The 18,058-nt window shown below is 42.4% G+C and overlaps 1 protein-coding gene and 1 pseudogene across 1 annotated transcript in view; one reads left to right on the forward strand and one right to left on the reverse strand.

Moving 5' to 3' along the window:
• Window positions 1-18,058, forward strand: part of kalrna (kalirin RhoGEF kinase a) — a 303,497-nt gene that overhangs the window by 94,375 nt on the left and 191,064 nt on the right. The gene's annotated exons all lie outside the window — the stretch shown is intronic.
• LOC130405583 (endonuclease/exonuclease/phosphatase family domain-containing protein 1-like) lies at window positions 6,743-8,223 on the reverse strand (annotated as a pseudogene).

An 18,058-nucleotide genomic window follows, 5' to 3' on the forward strand; every position in this document is an offset into this window, starting at 1 on the left:
CCACGCCCCTGCTCTCTACCACGCAGCTGGGGTCTCATTTATAACCGTTGCGTACGCACAAAACGGGGCTGAAAGTTGCGTACGTGACTTTTCACGCCAAGGTTGTGATCTATAAAAAACCAACTTGACGGGAAAATGTGCGCAGCCCTAAGCAAACTCTGACCCATGCGTACGCATGGTTTGGAGGAAAAGGAGAATTGGCGACACAGACGGTGTGGTGGTGAACTGAAGTCAGACCGAAGAATTGCAGAGTGAGAAGAACGATTATGTTTTATCATCGCCCTTCATCAATTTAATTTCAACCCGTATCATGCGTTAAATCCTAATCAGAATAATTTAAGTCCACTGCGTTATTTCTCAGTTATAACTCCAGAAATATCTCCTTAGAATAGAAATAAAAAGAAATTCTCTATATTTAATCCCGTCACTCCATACTGTCCACTGACGGCGTGACTGCATGGAATAAACATGTGTCAATGACATTATATTTTTATGTGACACTGTAAACACATGATCAAATGTCAATTAAATCCCAAGTGTGAAAAACCAAGCCACACCCATCACAAACGTTGTCCGTTACTCTTGATGCTTTTCATGACAAATCAGGCATTAAAAAGGGGTTATGTTCAAGAACATTTTACGTGGGTAATTACAAACTGATTATCCAAGGCGTTCTCGTCAGTCTTATTACCGTAACCCTATAAATACAGAGGTGAACGCCGTGGTAATGCTGCACCATATGGCACTTCTGGCGGACCATGCAGGATTCGGAGGGAGAGGGTATTTAGGGACCATAACGATTTATTGGTAGGCTACATAAAAATATGTAACTCTATGTCAGACCACTTCTTTTTAAATTCTGGGACTGTGCGCTCCGTGCTACTGACAGAGTTCACTGCTGCAGCAACATGTTGCCACTCACTCTGCTTTTTGTTGTTGGCGATTCCAATCCCGTGACCGCCAAACAAAACTACCTTTTGGGCCTCCATCTCACCCACAAGTGTCTCCACTTCAACCTCCGTGAAATTTCGCTTTTTTGATTTTCTCAGTACTTCTGCCATTGTTTCCAACACGACATAATACCGGCATCTGAGTCTGTTTTATATGCAGATCGCATTCATGAGGTCATTTGCATTGACCATTTATGGTTAAAAAGGGGCGTGTAGAGGGCGGAACGTGAAGCTGATTCAGCTGTGCACAATTATAGTCAGTATGTGATTTATAAAGCAAAGATTGCGTACAGGTGTGCGTACGCAGTGTTTTATAAATCCGAATATTTTTTGGCGCACGCAAAACTTGGCTTCTGGGCGTACGCACATTTTTAGTAACGATCCCACGCACAGTTTTATAAATGAGACCCCTGGTGTGTGACACCGCACGCTTCATCAACCAAATTGTAGTAACGGTAACGCGCCACTTTACATTATCAGTAACGATAACGGCGTTGCAACGATGAGAAAAGTAATTAATTCGATTACTCCGTTACTGAAAAAGAACGCCGTTATACTTAAACGCCGTTACTCCCAACACTGGTCATTTTCTATTTCTGGATCATCTGAAGGAATTTGGCGAATATCCCCTGGCTCTTCAGGCCATTCGGTTTCCTTTTGTGACAGGAAGTCGGGACCATTCAACCATGTTGCTGAATCCAAAGATGTTGCTATCTTCAATCCATGTGAAGCATAGTCTGTTGGATTGTCCTTTGATCTAACGTGCCTCCACTGATTCTCTTTGGACAAGTGGTGGATCGTTACCCTGGACATTCAGAATTGAACATTGAATTTGCTCAGCGAGTCACTCTGAATTCCCCTGGATCAGAACATTCCAGGGGAATTGGGGGAACATCAGACCACTGTATAAAATATTGCAGTTATCAAGTCTGGAGGTAATAAAAGCATGTATGACAATTTCCAGATCATTCTGGGATAAAATGGACTTGAGATTATCTATAACTCTCAGTTGATAAAAAAAAACCTTCTTACCACACTATTGATTTGCTCATTAAAATGTAGAGAGCTATCCAGCATGACACCAAGATTTCTGACCACAGAGTGCACATTGTTAGAGAGGGGACCAAGAGAACTGCTGAGGCTGGTGACAGAGGAAGGCGGTCCAAATATGATGACTTCAGTTTGACTGTTTTTAAGTTGTAAGAAATTACATGCCATTCAATATTTAATGTTGTTGAGGCAGCCATGCATGTTTTTTTAGTGTAGATATTGTCTGAGGAGCAACTGGGAGATAGATCTGTGTATAATCAGCGTAACAGTGGTATTGGCAGTGGTGGGCCCTGTCAAAATCAAAAGAATATATATATATTATTTTTTCAAAATTACATTAATATGTATCTGAACGCATCTTAATTCCATATTTTTTTCAGTACTTACAACATAATTCCAGAAGGAAAACCTTTTTGTAAGGCTGAGCTCAGCTGAATAACGCATCACAGCTAGGTTACATGGACCAGCGGGGCCAGCACTAAAAGTATTGCTAGCCTTTCGCTGAAGCTGCCACCTCCCATTGGATAATAAATTTTAATGCCGTGTGTAATCAGCCAATCAAATGTTGATGTGTAGTAATAGAACGCCCCCAGGGCCCAGCAATATGCCGGCGCTGGCCCCCGTTGATCATCAGCGAATTTTGAATCGTTGGCGGTACAGAGTTGATAGTGAACTACTATGGCCACCGCCTTCACAGCACCTAGCAATCCTGTTTCTGATCTCCTTCGTTTGCCTTTTTCAAGGTTTGGGGAGAAGACCGATTTAATTTCAAGAGGAAGACCTACACCGAAGCTGGATGGGCTGACCCAGGCCGGTAAAGGTTTTGTGCGGCACTTTACAGAGTGCAACTACAGCCGCTATGACTGGCTAACGGCTAGCACCGTTCAGAACAAGCTATTCTGCTGGCCGTGTTTGCTGTTCAACATCAGTGAGGGGACATGGAACAGCTCCGGATTTAGCAGTCTTAACAGCTTCACCAAGGCAGATATAAAACATCAGGCCATCGGTCAGTTTTACTTTGCACTGTGTAGGAGCGATGAACTTGTTGTGGTACTTTAGTTTATAACACATTTTTTGTAATGGTTGAAAACACAAATATATTGCTGGAATTTAGGCAGTAGGCTTAATGGTAATGCTGTGTATGGATGCCGCTTAATAGGCATAATAATTGAACCCGTTCACTACTACTCCTGTGGGCTTAATATTCTGGCTGGAATAGCTGTTGTAAAATATGTGGCACAAAGGCCTTTTTTTATGTTTCATTTTTGATAATGAACTGGCTTTGCACTTGTAATATTGTCGCTATAGGCTTCTTTATTGAATCTGTTGAAGTTGCGAAAAAATCGGGTAAAAATAACAATAACTGTGAACACTTGTTCTTGTGTCATGTGTGTGATGTGCAGTGTTGGGAACGTTACTTTAAAAAAGTAATCAGTTATAGTTACTCACTACTTGTTCCAAAAAGTCACTGAGTTAGTAACTGAATTACTCTACATAAAAGTAATTAGTTACCAGGGAAAGTAACCATTTGCGTTACTGTAAAAAGAGAAAGTTGCTATATGTCAAAGAATTTGGACTTTTCTGAGCCGTTTTCACTTGGCCTTAATGTGTTAAATGGTTGAACTGCCCATTCAAGGCCCTGATATACTTCCAACAGAATTGTTATTTGCTTGGTTGCGAAGGCTGTGGAACATCTGCCGAATACTACAGAAAATGCCAACCTTTCATCGGTTTGCTCCGGACTCGCCATTTCTGCTGCTTCATTTAATCTGTTTGGTGTGTGCGTGTGCGTGTGTGTGTGTGTGTGTGTGTGTGTGTGTGTGTGTGTGTGTGTGTGTGTGTGTGTGTGTGTGTGTGTGTGTAAAAACACTGGCTCCGATTGGCTACCATGAAACATAACTCTGCCTTAGCCAATCATAATCGCTTATCTCGTTGTAAACCCACCCGGTCTCCTCACTAGCAGTTTGTGTTTGGAGCCAGGGGTGCGTTCAGATTATGCAGTTTATTCAATAAATTCATAGTATCGCACTGCATTTAACGTACATTAATGGTAACGGCGTTATAACGACGGAAACAGTAATTAGTTAGATTACCCCGTTACTGAAAAAATAGCGACGTTACCTATCGCCGTTCTTTTAAACAGCGTTATTACAAACACTGGTGATGTGCAATCTGGTTGCGGAGTGACATAAGGAAAGATCTGATGGTGATGCTGCATTACTCTGGCTCTGCGGTAATACAAAGCGGTGTGAGTGTGCGCTGTTGTTGTTGCTGAGGATATATATTGTGGCTGTGTTGGCTGTATCAGCACACAATATGACATTTGTGTGCTTGTCTGAGTGTTTGGGGGTTGGCCGTTGGTGGAGTTTGTTAGTGAAGGCCCTGACTTAAACCCCACTGTACGCTACTGGGTATTGGATACCATATTTATCAAATATGGAACTGAGGGGCAGCATGTATACAGAGAAAAGGAGGGGGCCAAGGATTGAACCTTGGAGGACCCCACATTTCATAGTAGCATTAGAAGAGGAGTGATGACCTAATTTAAGTCCTGTCTTTTGACAGCCTGTGTAGCAGGATGTCATGGTCAATGGTGTCAAATGCAGCCCTAAGATCTAGTAAAACTAAAATGGCGCAGGAGCCAGAGTCAGTACAGAGCAGAATGTCTGCTAGAGTTAGTGGTTGGCCAACCACTAACTCTAGCAAGATGCAACAGAGTGTAAACAGTGAGGAAGGGGAGACTTACACACCGGTCCTCAGGCTAAACGTAGCGATTGCTTAGAATCCAGAGAGAAACAAAAGGCTAGTTGAACATGGCAACTCTGTTGACAACAAGTAAGTATGGAAACATTTTGTTTTGTATCTCACTGGCGTTGCAGAAGTGATGCAGCTCAGAGTTCCTCGTGAGTCCAAAACCTTCGGGCTTTATGCACCTGTCCAATTCAAATCTACTCAGCTGGTCAAGTTCTGCAATCCATTGTTTACATGGTTTTGCAAGATGTTCTGGGATCACTTCCTCCCATCCACAGCTTCTGCAGAATTATCTTGGCTTTGAGGATAAAAGGTGAATGGAAACCAAGTGGGTCATAGATAGAACTGACAATAGAGAGGATAGTTCTTCGGGAGGGAACTCTGTCTTGGATGGTAACACTGAAGCCAAAGGTGTCACTCTGGATGTTCCACTGGATACCTAGAACCCTTTCAAGAGGTGGTTTCTCTTTGTCAAGATCTAGCTGCGCTACTACCTTGGCTCTGTGACCTTCAGGGACTGTTGTGAGTACCTTGTGGTTGTTGCTCACCCATTTGGTAAGTGTAAACCCTCCTTGGGAACATACTTCCATAAGGTCCTTTGTTAGCTTGATTGCTTGTCTAGTTGAGGCCATGGACTTAAAGGCATGATAGGTTTTAATCTGCAATATGCACTTTTTAATATGTTGTTTAAAGTGTTTTTTACACCCCGACAGCAATAAATAACTTAAGGGCAATAAAAAAGAGGCGAAAACCCACCCAATTCTGTACCTGCTATAATCCTGTTAAAATGCTGATCAATCAGTGCCATTCGGTCCGAATCTAAAGAACCAATCACAAGCCTGTGCGTTCTCACCCCAGTGTGTACGAGCCTGAGCTAGTTCACGGAGGGCAGAGAACACGTTGTTGCTGACAGTGGACTAGACCTTAGTGGAGGTAGCCTAACAAGCTTGCACAATGCAAGAGAAAAATAAGCAGAAGTTACGCAGCAGCACTCATGCACGGCTGTGTTCCGAGGGGTACAGATATTCACCTGGTTAGGTTGAGGAACAGTCGAATACTACCCTAAGCTTCTTCTTTATTTTATGGTAAACCCCATGATGAGGAATATACCAAACTTGGCCGTCATCCCTTTGGACATGCGCTTGGGGTACCTCCTCTGCGTGGCCTTTCTGCAGCACATTTTCCATGAAGAACTTGTACTCTTCAGCATAGGTAGAATCTCCCAGCCAGGTTTAATGTCAGCTGTAGTGCCACGTTGTAGTTATTAGGCATGACTCCTTTTTTCGAAACGGCAGGGGCAAGATGTAATGTCCACTTTCACCCACTTTAGGATTGTGGGCAAGCTCCATAAATCTCCTGTCCTCACATGACATCTCTTTCTTCTTCTCAGATTCCTTTTCTGGGAACTCTGTATTGCCTGAGTAGCAGGTCTTTTAGATTATCCATTGAAATGTGATTGACTGTCATTGAGGTTCTAAGTTTATCCATTGCAGATAAAGACATTAGGGGCCTGTTCACCACCCAGCCGAGAAGTGTCTACACTGTGTTTGGTACATTACTCTGGCTGTTTATTATCCGCCAGGGTTCCATCGCTTTACGAACATTCATTCCTATTATCATTTCAATGTCAGCAACCATTTTCTTAGCTCTGATTGGGTGAGTAGGTTTTCCGTTTGATGCGTTATTGCAAAAAATCCAGTTTTAAAGTGACTATTTTGAGCAAGGCTTCAAAAACCGTTGTTTTTTTATGTGATACGTCAAACGCGTCATATTACGTAGGAATTGGTAGACGCGGTCGCTGTTGCTGCCTCAGCTCTATGCGTAGTTGTGAGTAGTTACCGTGGTGAGCGGTCTTGTATTTTCCCCCCCTGTGGTTTTTGGGTTTTTCTCATCGACGAGATGAGGTTTTGTATCTGTGGGGGTTGTTCCAACTCCGACCTCCTGTCCGACCATCTCCGATTTCACAGTTTCCCCGATCGGAGAAAGGCTGCACTCACTGGAGATGGGCTGGAGACATATGGTCTTGGGGGGTCTAGATCCAGGGGAGACATGCAGGCCTGGGGGGGTCTAGACCAACATGCAGGTCTGGGGGTCCAGACCCAGGGTAGACATGCAGGTCTGGGGCTCTGTGTTCAGTTTGGCTCAGAATGTTAGTTTGCGTTGCCTAGCCGGTTTAGTTATCGTACATGAAATCCCCTGACACCAACGTGTTTACACACAGGAAACAACGTGTCCCAAGAAGACACAACATGTTCAGCGCAAACCCTCACGTTAGTTGTACTCACTCGTTCTCCAGTAGGGTCATACACACGACCTCTTTGACGCCAGGGTTGTTGGCCTTTTCACTGGAGCAGCGCTGAAGGTCCCAGGTAGCCAGGCGCACCGCGGCCCGGCCGTCCCGCGGGCCCGGGGCCGGTTCTACGCGGGGCCGCAGGGACACCATCTGCGTGGGTCCTCCCGGCGGGAGGTCGAGGTCGTCGCTCCGGAGGCCGAACGAGGTCGGGCTCAGATGGGACCGATCCGTGTAGGTCAGCCCGCCGTTGGTATTGGTGGACTTCTTGAGCGCTCCACAAACACCTGGAAACGGATCTGGTCCAGTAGGGAGCAGTTTATGTGATCGACCCGAACCAGGTCCTCGATGCTCTTGAACGGACCGTGTTAGGTCCGATAGGCAACAATGTTCCGGGCGATTTTCTCTGTGATGCCGCGGATGCTCATGAGCTGCGGCGGGGTGGCGGTGTTGATGTTCATGTCGCTGCAGGAGGACATATGCTCCGGGTCTCTCCGCAGGGAGGACGGGGAGTGCTGCGACGAACTGGTCCTACTCGACACGCAGATCTCCACTTTAATAATCTCCAGTTTGGTGGCGCCTATCCCACTCACCAGCGCTAGGTCCTCCACCTTCTTGAAGCCCCCGATGCAGTCCCGGTACTCCACGATGCTCCGCGCCACGGGGCGGTTGACCCCGGGCAGGGTAATGAGCTCTTCCTCCGTGGCCGTGTTGATGTTCAGCCGCTCCTGGTTCACCATAATTCTCCTGACACCACAACTCTATCTCCCTCCTATTGCCATGGTGTCTCCCCCTATTAGGTGGTTGCTGTTCTCCCTCACGGCTAGCTGGCTCAAAATTGTACGGAAGTGGTCCGAAACTGTTATCCATTGTTGTTATGTTGCCTATGTAGTCTATGATGATTAGAACGTCCGTCTACCAATTCCTACGTCACGCTCGAAAACGAGCGTTTGAGATGCGGAAGTAAAATTGTATCACAAAAACGGCTCAAGATGCCACTTGTAGTGTAGATTTATTTATAAAAACTAAAAAATCGTGTATTCGAATTTTTTTCACTGCAGTATCTAACTTCCAATACGCACTTTAAGGGAGGGAATTGTATCTGTGTGTGAGAACAATACCGTGATTGCTTCAAGCCCCGGGCTTCAGCCCGGTTCTCTCCGCCGTCTACCAATTGATCTCTCTCTTCTCCAACTGAATCACACGCTATTGCCCGTCAAGTGGGCGTGGCCTATGTGAAGTGGGCGTGACCGGGGTGACGTAATGGCTCTGCCATCCTCACCTGTCTAAAGATGCTGCCATCTGTGGCTGGAGTAGTTATTGCAGCTTATGTGTTCTATCCTGCTTCCTAGTGGCTATGTGAGGGTAATGCAGCTTGTGTGTTCGATCCTGCTTCCTAATGGCTATGTGGGGGCAGCTTATGTGCTTAAAATATGTAACTCCAAGTCCTGCATAGCATTGTGGCATTGTTCTGGCAATTTCTCTAGAAGAGTTTGCGTCTAAGACAGATGAGATATTTAGATGCAAAAAGCACACAATACTTGTAGACAATCGGTAGTCATATTATGTATTGAAATATTGTCTCTAAGGACCATGCGGGTCTGGTATCCTATCACATGCGTGTGAATGTTTTTCCAATAGTTGCATTGCTACTGAATATCTTCTTTGTGCATCCACGTGCATACAGCCATGAACAAGGTCTCTGGCCTGACCTGCTGTAAACTGTTCAAGAAAGTAGAGCCTATCCTGGGAACTGCTTTTCTTGTCCTCTATTAAGTATTTGAATGCATGCATGAAAGGTTGGCATGATAGTGGATCACCTTTAAACACTGGCACTTCTCTTTTAGGCAATAGAGATACATTTTGTTGCATTATTATGAGTTCAGTAATATCCTTTGAGTTTTTACCATTGTGCTGATGTTTTCCTGAGTCATAGTACTGGTTGCATGGTTTGACCGGTGTGGGTTTGAAGCACTTGAGTGCTATTATGAATGTCCCCAACCGCTTTCTGTATTCAAGTTTTGGCAAAGCACCCAATTTAATGAATTCCAAAGCAGATGTGCCCCATGTTTGTTCCACATTATCCGGTTTGCTTGTTTCCTCAAAGTATTCATTCATAGAATCACCATAAGACTCTGTCATATTTGGATTTAGGAGTACTTTAATTTTTGCATCTAGTGCTACAATTTGTGCAACCAGTTCCACCATTTCCATTTTTGATTTGATGATGGTTTCCTGCAACTGCAATGAATGCATTACCTTTAATGCAGCAGATTTTGCCTCCAGAGCTGCCTTCTGAGGAGAAGCCAGCCGTCTCAGCAGAAGATGTACTTGATGCAGTTGTCCTCCTTATGACATTTGGTATGCTGTCCAGTGGATTGTGGACTCTGTTCCGTTTGCCATGTTTGGGTTAACCCAAAAAAAAGAAAAGGTAATTGAAGTTCATCACTCTTGGCTCATACCAGTCCATAGAGTCAATTTATTTTTCCTCTTGTGATAAAAGCTTTTGAACAGAATCATGCACATTATTAAATTAATCCAAAGCTTGTTTAAACATTTGTATACATTTATCAACGTCATCAGTCGTTCTTCCTTCCTTCAGACAGCAAGGCTTTTGTTTAATTTATTCTCCTTGTGGACACTCCAAGGTTCGCTCTGCATGTTGCATCAGTGATTTATAACTATCCTCCTCTTCCACAGCTGTTATTGGTTCAGTCATTGTCCCGTATATGTTGACAATTTAATTATTGATTTCCTTTTATTAGATTGCCTCTTTATTTATTTTCCTCTGTTCCTCTTTCCGCCACGTCTGTGGGGTGTGCATTGTTAATTAACACGGAGAACCTGTTGCCGGTTTGTTTGGCAATCGCATCATAATATGTCAAACAGTCATTCCATCGAACAGAGTTTTAAACACAGATCGCATCCGCACGTCCATATTCACAAGCACTGCACGGCTCATTCATGATTTGGTTTACTCACGGGTATCCAAACGAGCTGCGCGCCCGTCTTCCTTTCCTTTGTCTATACGAAAAGTTTGATTGTCTTTTTTTTTTACCTTTATTTTACCAGGAATATTCCCATTGAGATTGAAAATCTCTTTTCAAAGGGAGTCCTGGCCAAGATGGTAGCATAAAAACACATTTCACATTGAACATTAAAAAAACAAAACTCACATTAAAAGTAAAATACAAGACACCAAAGACAATAAGACAAATCACAATAAAGGTCAGAGGAAAGTTATGCATAATAAAACTGCTAGACTAAGTTATACGAGTATGGTTTGTTCTAGGAGCTGTCACGTTAAAATTGTACCGGGGGCGAAAATTGTACCGGCCTACGTCATCGTTTGTTTACATCCTGACAATCTGACAACCTGCTTGGCAACAGACGACGCGATGCAGAAAACATGTTTCCAAACGACGAAATAACATAATACAGATAGCGGATCGCTATCTGTATTTTGATAGATAGCGATAACACTTGTTTTTACTTTATATTTGTATTGTATTTAATTGTTTAATCAAAACAATAAAAAAGTTTGCCCGCAAAACGGGCGATCGCGTCAAATGACGCGTCAAATCACGTAGGAAGGTTCTTGAACATTCTAGACTATGAAACCTGCTTAAAACACTCAGTTTGATAGCTAAATTCGATTAAACAATTCAATACAATACAAATATAAAGTAAAAACAAGTGTTATCTAGCGATCCGTTATCTGTATTATGTTTCAAGAACCCTCCTACGTCATTTGACGCGATCGCCCGTTTCGCGGGCAAAATATTTGTCATTTGACGCGATCGCCCGTTTTGCGGGGAATTTTTTTTATTGTTTCGCTTAAACAATTAAATACAATACAAATATAAAGTAAAAACAAGTTTTATCGCTAACTATCATAATACAGATAGCGATCCGCTATCTGTATTATGTTATTTCGTCGTTTGGAAACATGTTTTCTGCATCGCGTCGTCTGTTGCCGGGCAGGTTGTCAGGATGTAAACAAACGATGACGTAGGCCGGTACAATTTTCTCCCCCGGTACAATTTTAACGTGACAGAGCCAGTACAGAACATATATAAGGAGGAAGTTCATGCAAAAGTGCCTTATAAAGAAACATATACCAGTGTTACATTCTATGGGTATATAAGGAAAGCAGACCAACTTTCTCACACCACAATGGTGCGTTCACAAGCCAGAGTCAGAGACAAATCGTAATGCTGCATGAATCTAGCTTTTTCAGAGACAATGAATTTGCATGCATATATAAAATATCACCACAGTCATAAAATAACTGCTTGGACAATTTTCTTCCTGGCACCAAAGGAAAAACAACATGTATTTTTACACAAGAAACCCAGTTTCATCCTTAGTTTTTTAGTTAGCCATTCAATGTGATGTTCGAAAGAGAGATTTTCTTCCAGAAAAAGGCCCAGGTACTTGTAGGTTGTGACTTTCTCAATCGCTTTGTTATTTAGAGTAACAATCTGGTAATCATTCATATCAGATGTTTTCTTACTTCTTGAAAAGGAGATAATTTTGGTTTTGTCAATATTTAGTACCAGTCTTAATTCATGTAGGTTTTGCTGAACAATCATAAAAGCCGATTGAAATCATTAGTTGCACTTGCTAAGGATGAAGCAGAACTATACATAATGGTGTCATCCGCATAAAATTGAATTAATTAATTAATATAAATCGTAAATAAAATAGGACCCAAAATGGATCCTTGCAGGACATGTGTATTCTTACAGCTAGACCATAAACCGTCAGCTTGTACAATTTGTGTTCCATCACAACACTAGTTTTCAAACCATCTTGCTACTATAATAGCAGGCCTGTCGCACCAGTTACTCAAAGTTACTCAAGTGCGCATGTGCCAAGCGCAAACGCATGTATGCAGTGCAATCAAGCACATGCGCACAAACATACATGGAAACGCACACACATGCGCACACACTACACACACACAAGCACGCGGACACATCGCACGTCAAATCAGAGGCAGCGACACATACACACAGACAGGTAAGACGTTTAACGGCTCCGCCATTGGCACACGCGCAGGTAAGAAGAACACACGCAAGCACGCACAAACATACACGTAAACGCACACACATGCGCACACACACACACAAGCACGCGCACACACCGCACGTCAAAGGCAGCGACACATACATGGAAGCACACACAAATGCGCGCACACACACGAACGCACACACGCACAGGTAAAGACGTTTAACGCTTCACCATCGTAATATAATGTAATATTACCCTCCTCATTGAGCCTCCCGAAATGTCTCTACACTTTGTTGCTCAAACTGAATACGCTTCTCCTTGAGCCTCCCCAAATGTCTTGCGATATTGATATCCACCCCTCCCCCCTGTGGACTGTTTTAGTTGTTTTATTTTTCTTATGTTTTGGGTGTATGCTATGTGTGACTGTAGGGCCTAGGCTACTGCTGCCTGTCTTGACCAGTACACTGGAAGAGATGTTTAATCATAATGATGATTATTCTTTTTCAATTAACCAATAGTAGTAGTTGCATTTTAAAATGTCAATACACTTTTCAGCCCTGAATAACAGTAAAATATATTAAATAATTGATTTGCATGCATAGTATACTACACTTTCCATTGAACAATTACCCCATTAATTGACAAATTTTATAATGTAATCAAATGCTCACACACTAGCTGCTTTCAGACAAACGTGTTAGTCCTGATATTCTCCTGATGGGCAGTATGTGTGAACAACATATCCTGACATTTGTACCCTGAAAATCTCCTGAATAATTCTACCTCTCAGGTAGTATTTTCTCTGTGGGAATTGCAAATGACCTTATATGTGAATGACACCACTTCAGTGGGCGTGTTGATGATGGTTCTGCATGTCATTGAGTGGCCCCCTAAATGTTAATCAGCCTGTTGCCTTTTGTTCGCTGAATGGTTAAAATATATTAAAATGTTGGCATTGCTTTTAAGAGTATTTGTGGTGAACGAATGTTATATGTTGTTACATTATCGACTAGGGTTTCCACATTATTGCTTTGGGTTTAATTACAACTAGAGGTTGAGCGAGCGCAATGTGCGAGCGAAAACTTTAGTAACTCTAGTCGACTGTATCAAAAGCCTTTAATAAGTCTAAGAATAGTTCTGCACAGTATTCTTTCTCATCAATTGCTGTTATTATGTAATTTAGAACCTTCATTGTAGCAGTGACAGTTCTGTGAATCTTTCTAAACCCGGATTGTAGATTGTAGAAAAACAATCTTGCCCCGCACTGAGAGTTTGGATATATGCCTATAATTGTGAGGGTTTGCTTGCTCACAACCCTTCAGCATTGGAACAACGTAGGATGTCTTCCAAATTTTCGTAATTTTCCCAATTTCTATAGTCAGGTAAAAAATGTTGGTTAATGGTTCAGCAATAATCTCAGCAGCAATCTGTAACAAATGTGGATCCAATCCATCAGGGCCTGCTGATTTATTAGGGTGTGTTCGAAATGACTTACTAATTACTACTTACTACCTACTAAATACTTGGCTAACTACTCGAATCCTTAAATAATGATTGAGTAATCCATTTTGAGTAATCGACGTTCGGAAGACCGTTCTTACTTAACCACCTCAGATGACGTGAATCAAATGACGTGTCAATAACATACCGGCCGGGCGCCGTTAATAAATATTATAAATAAATATTTAAACGTCACATTTAACGTCACAGTACATCTTCAACCTAAGGATTTGCGGTGATATGTTAAAAACAATTATTAAACAATTACATCGGTATGGCTGTGGGCTCTGCTGCTGCGGCTCCCCGTTTAGCGCCATTGCTTCCATTGTTCTTTTGAATAGACGCAGTGCATTCTGGGGCAGTTGAGTACGTCTAGTAAGCTAGCGATGCTTACACAAAATCTTTCCGGAAGTAGAAGACATTCGGATACTACTCGCTTACCTAAAACTTGCTTACTACGTTCTGCTTACTCAATTTGACGTCATAGTTAGTAAGAGTAGGAAGCAAGTAGGTGGTTTCGAACACACCCCTAGTGTTCATTGTTTTTAGAGCATCATGTACTTCATTAATTGTAATGGGAATACAATTAAAGTCAAAAGGGAGCTTTTGCCCGGTGTAGGAAGTGTTATGAGACGTTTTAAGTGTCATTTCCCTTTCAAACCGAATACCTGAGGCGATAAAATGCTGATTTAAAATAGATAGCATCGTTGTTTTGTCTGTAATGATTTCATTTGAAGTTGCAAACCCTTTGCTCACCCTTCTTGTTCCACCACAGGTTAGAGACACAGATTTTCCGACACAGAGAGAGATTCACTTGATACTGACTTATTTATTAGACAATAATCCGGTTGACAGAAAAAAAAAGAAAAAGTAATTGAAGTTCATCACTCTTGGCTCATACCAGTCCATAGAGTCAATTTATTTTTCCTCTTGTGATAAAAGCTCTTGAACAGAATCATGCACATTATTAAATTAATCCACAGCTTGTTTAAACATTTGCATACATTTATCAACGTCATCAGTCGTTCTACCTTCAGACAGCAAGGCTTTTGTTTCATTTATTCTCCTTTATTTATTTATAACTGTCCTCCGCTTCCACAGCTGTTATTGGTTCAGTCATTGTCCCGTATAAGTTGACAATTTATTATTGATTTCCTTTTATTAGATTGCCTCTTTATTTATTTTCCTCTGTTCCTCTTTCCGCCACGTCTGTGGGGTGTGCGTTGTTAATTAACACGGAGAACCTGTTGCCGGTTGGTTTGGCAATCACATCATAATATGTCAAACCAGGCACGGCGTCAGGATTCCAGTTGTGGGTGGGCCCGACCAATTGTGGGTGGTCCTTAAATTAAAAACGTTATCAAATCCCTGTTTACCTAATAAAAATGACTAATATACTGTTATATTATCTGTGCATATTAGAGATTTTAATAGCTTGATGCTCTTTAATATTTTGTTGCGTAGGACGGACCCATCCGCGATCGCTCTCCTTGGATCTGAACAAAGAAGAGCGCTTTTGGAATCTCAATTACGCATCATGCTTTAGCGCGTCACTTTATAGACCTAAGGCCTATAGATAGACTGTAAAAGTAGTCAGGAATCGAATATTTCCCTCGTAGTTTAGTTCTGCTCGTATAACGTGAGGCCGACTATTTCGTAATTCTGTTGAATTGTTTACGTTTTCAACAATATTTCGAGATCGCAACAGACTGACTGAGCTTGGCTTATTATACGGAACATGCATTCAAATTTAGGCTACTACGAGATAATAACTAATACAATAGTCTACCGCCAATTCACGGTCATCCGAAGTCAGAAGGTTAACAGCCCTTTAACGCAAATCAGAGCAAGCATCAATATCAACATTTATTTTGCTGCATTTCAAAAACAAAGCCTTTCAGAAGCCTTTAACTTATCAGGCAAACTAACAATATCCTTAAGGGCAGAACATCAAAATAACAACTGGGTAGTTTTGCGCCAACAGGCAGGCTTAAAAGATTGCCAAACATGAAAATAGATAGGCATGGGAAGAAGAGAGAGCATGAGAAGAAAATGTATTAATTCATTTACAGGAGTAATCGGCGGGGTTTGCTCTTGAAAATGTCAATGATTTCATCGAAGTCGAGAGTTACTGTAGGCTGTCTCTCAAATGTCAACAGACAGAGGGACATAAGGCGAGTTGTAAGCATGGTGCTCCTATTTGCTGTTTTAATTCGGTTGACACTGGAAAAGACGCGTTCAACTAAACAGGATGTAATCAGAGCTTGAAAGCATGGATATTCAGGAAAACGTCCTCATTGCATATGTCCATCACTTCAAGAATACTTTTGAGATGTTCTCCTCTGTTTTTCTTCCTCTCTGAGTTGCACAAACACTGCGAGCTCCGACTCTGATATGGTTATCTAGCGCTTTCCTGTATCATTGAGAGAGTTCGCTTTAGTAGCCAAAGTGGTGTCATTTATATCGAGGATGGGGACATCAGGATTGCTGCAGATGACATGAGCCCATAGGTGTCACTGTGGAATCGGTTGTTCAGTTCATTAAGCTGGCAGTCTATTAGCGCGTTGGAAATGTTGCGCAGGTCACTGTCACTCCTCACTCTTGTCGATTTCCCCAACGTGCATGTGAAGATACTTCCCTCAAATCGGCCTGGGAGAATTCTTGAGCGGCAGGGCAAACTGGGTACATCCCAGTTGTTGACATCATGATCCTCCATCATCTTATTTGTTGTTGCCAACATGTTTAAGAACGCACACCTGAGCGCATGTCTGTCAGTTCTTGTTTGAGGTTCTCGATCAAATCAATCGTGTCTGTCACTGATGCGGTGATGGACTGGAGGCTATTAGACGTGAAGTTAAAGGCTATATTGCCAATGCAAAAAAATAACTTCACAAGGTCTGTCTTTTTATAATTACTTTTCGTTGCGTTGATTAGCAGAGAAATAGTCTGCATAAGACGTTTACGTTGCTTAGCAAACCCTTTGACTAACTTAAGAGAGAGGAAAAGAAATCGAGGGGTCCGGAGCAAGTATTGACAAAAAATACTTTATTGTTTAAAGGCCCACAATGCAACTTTTTTAGCCAAAATTACATTAATTATGCTGGTTGAGAGTTATTCTGATGGTTCTGCAACAATTTCTGGGTCGTTTGGTGGGTGTGTCATTGCCCCATGTCACCTCTCCAAGGAAAAAGCGCACATGCAACTTGCTCTGTTCGGACCATGGGTTCGGATGTTCGGACCGACACAATCCGGATGTGACGCAGCGGAAGTATCCAATCGCGCCTCGAAAATGTAGTCAGATTGTAGTTTTGAAAATGCTTTACGGCACAGACACACACCCAAACATGGCACCGGCTAGATATAAACAGCCAGTTGCGAGGCAATTGTTGCATTCATCATGGATCAATCGACTGATAAGGGACCCAAGAGGCGACTGTCGGTGGAACAAAAGAAGAATGGACCAGAAAAGAGATCAGACACGAGTGAAATGGGAACTATGCAACTTTTTTGGCTTGATTTACCTTAATATAACAGGCTAAGAGTCATTGCGATGGTTCTATTATAAATTTTTGTGCGATTGTTCATTGTTTCGACTCCCCCTTGCGCATCTTGGCGGAGAAAAGGAATATGTTTCTGCCGGCGACCCGCCGCCCACTCTCGAGGGAGTCTCGGGTCTCGCGAAGTAACGAATTGCTTTACGGCACAGACCCCCAAACACGGAACCGGCTCGATATAAACACAAGTAACTAAGGGATTGTTACATTCATCATAGATCAGCCGACTAAAAAGAGACAGAGAAACCCAATGTCGGAGGAACAGAAGAAGAAAAAAAGGGAGACTGACCGACAGAGAGGCCAGACACGAGTAAACGTTGGGCAAGCTTTCCAGGAATAGCGTGAACTGAAAGAAAAAGAAGACTGCAAATCAGACGCCGACTTGGCCATGTTGCTTTTGAAATTGAAAGTACCCTTGGGTGAACTTTGTCTTCGTGGTATTCTTGATGTTGATAGTCTCTGTACAAATGTGTTTGCTCAACAATTTTGTTGTGAGCCCTGTAAAAATTGTTTTCTCGACCGTTTTGTTGTGAGCCCTGTATGTTTCTAGCTTGCTTGGTTGCAACCATATAAACACCTTTGTTTCCATGGGTGTTTTGCTGTTCGTCTGTCTCGTCCCCCAGATACAGACTGAATCCCCGAATCCAGGTTCTTGTTTATTTAGATTATTATGTTGGCCAACACTCTTACACTGATTGTTCTGTTCAACCTAAGATAAAACAATTATAATCTAGGATATAAATTCTCCCCGTCAACTATAAAAAAGGATGGATTTATGTTTATTGCAATATAAATACACCATTTGAAAAATGTATAACCTTGCCTACACTTTATGAACATCTACTTCGGACATGGCTCCACGCATTCGCCGGCTTCTTTGAAAACAAATGCACATGGCTCGCGTAGAAGTGCATGGGGAAGGGTCGTCAACGAGTTGTTACGACAGT

Source organism: Gadus chalcogrammus, chromosome 16 (assembly GCF_026213295.1).
Source record: "Gadus chalcogrammus isolate NIFS_2021 chromosome 16, NIFS_Gcha_1.0, whole genome shotgun sequence".
NCBI lineage: Eukaryota > Metazoa > Chordata > Actinopteri > Gadiformes > Gadidae > Gadus > Gadus chalcogrammus.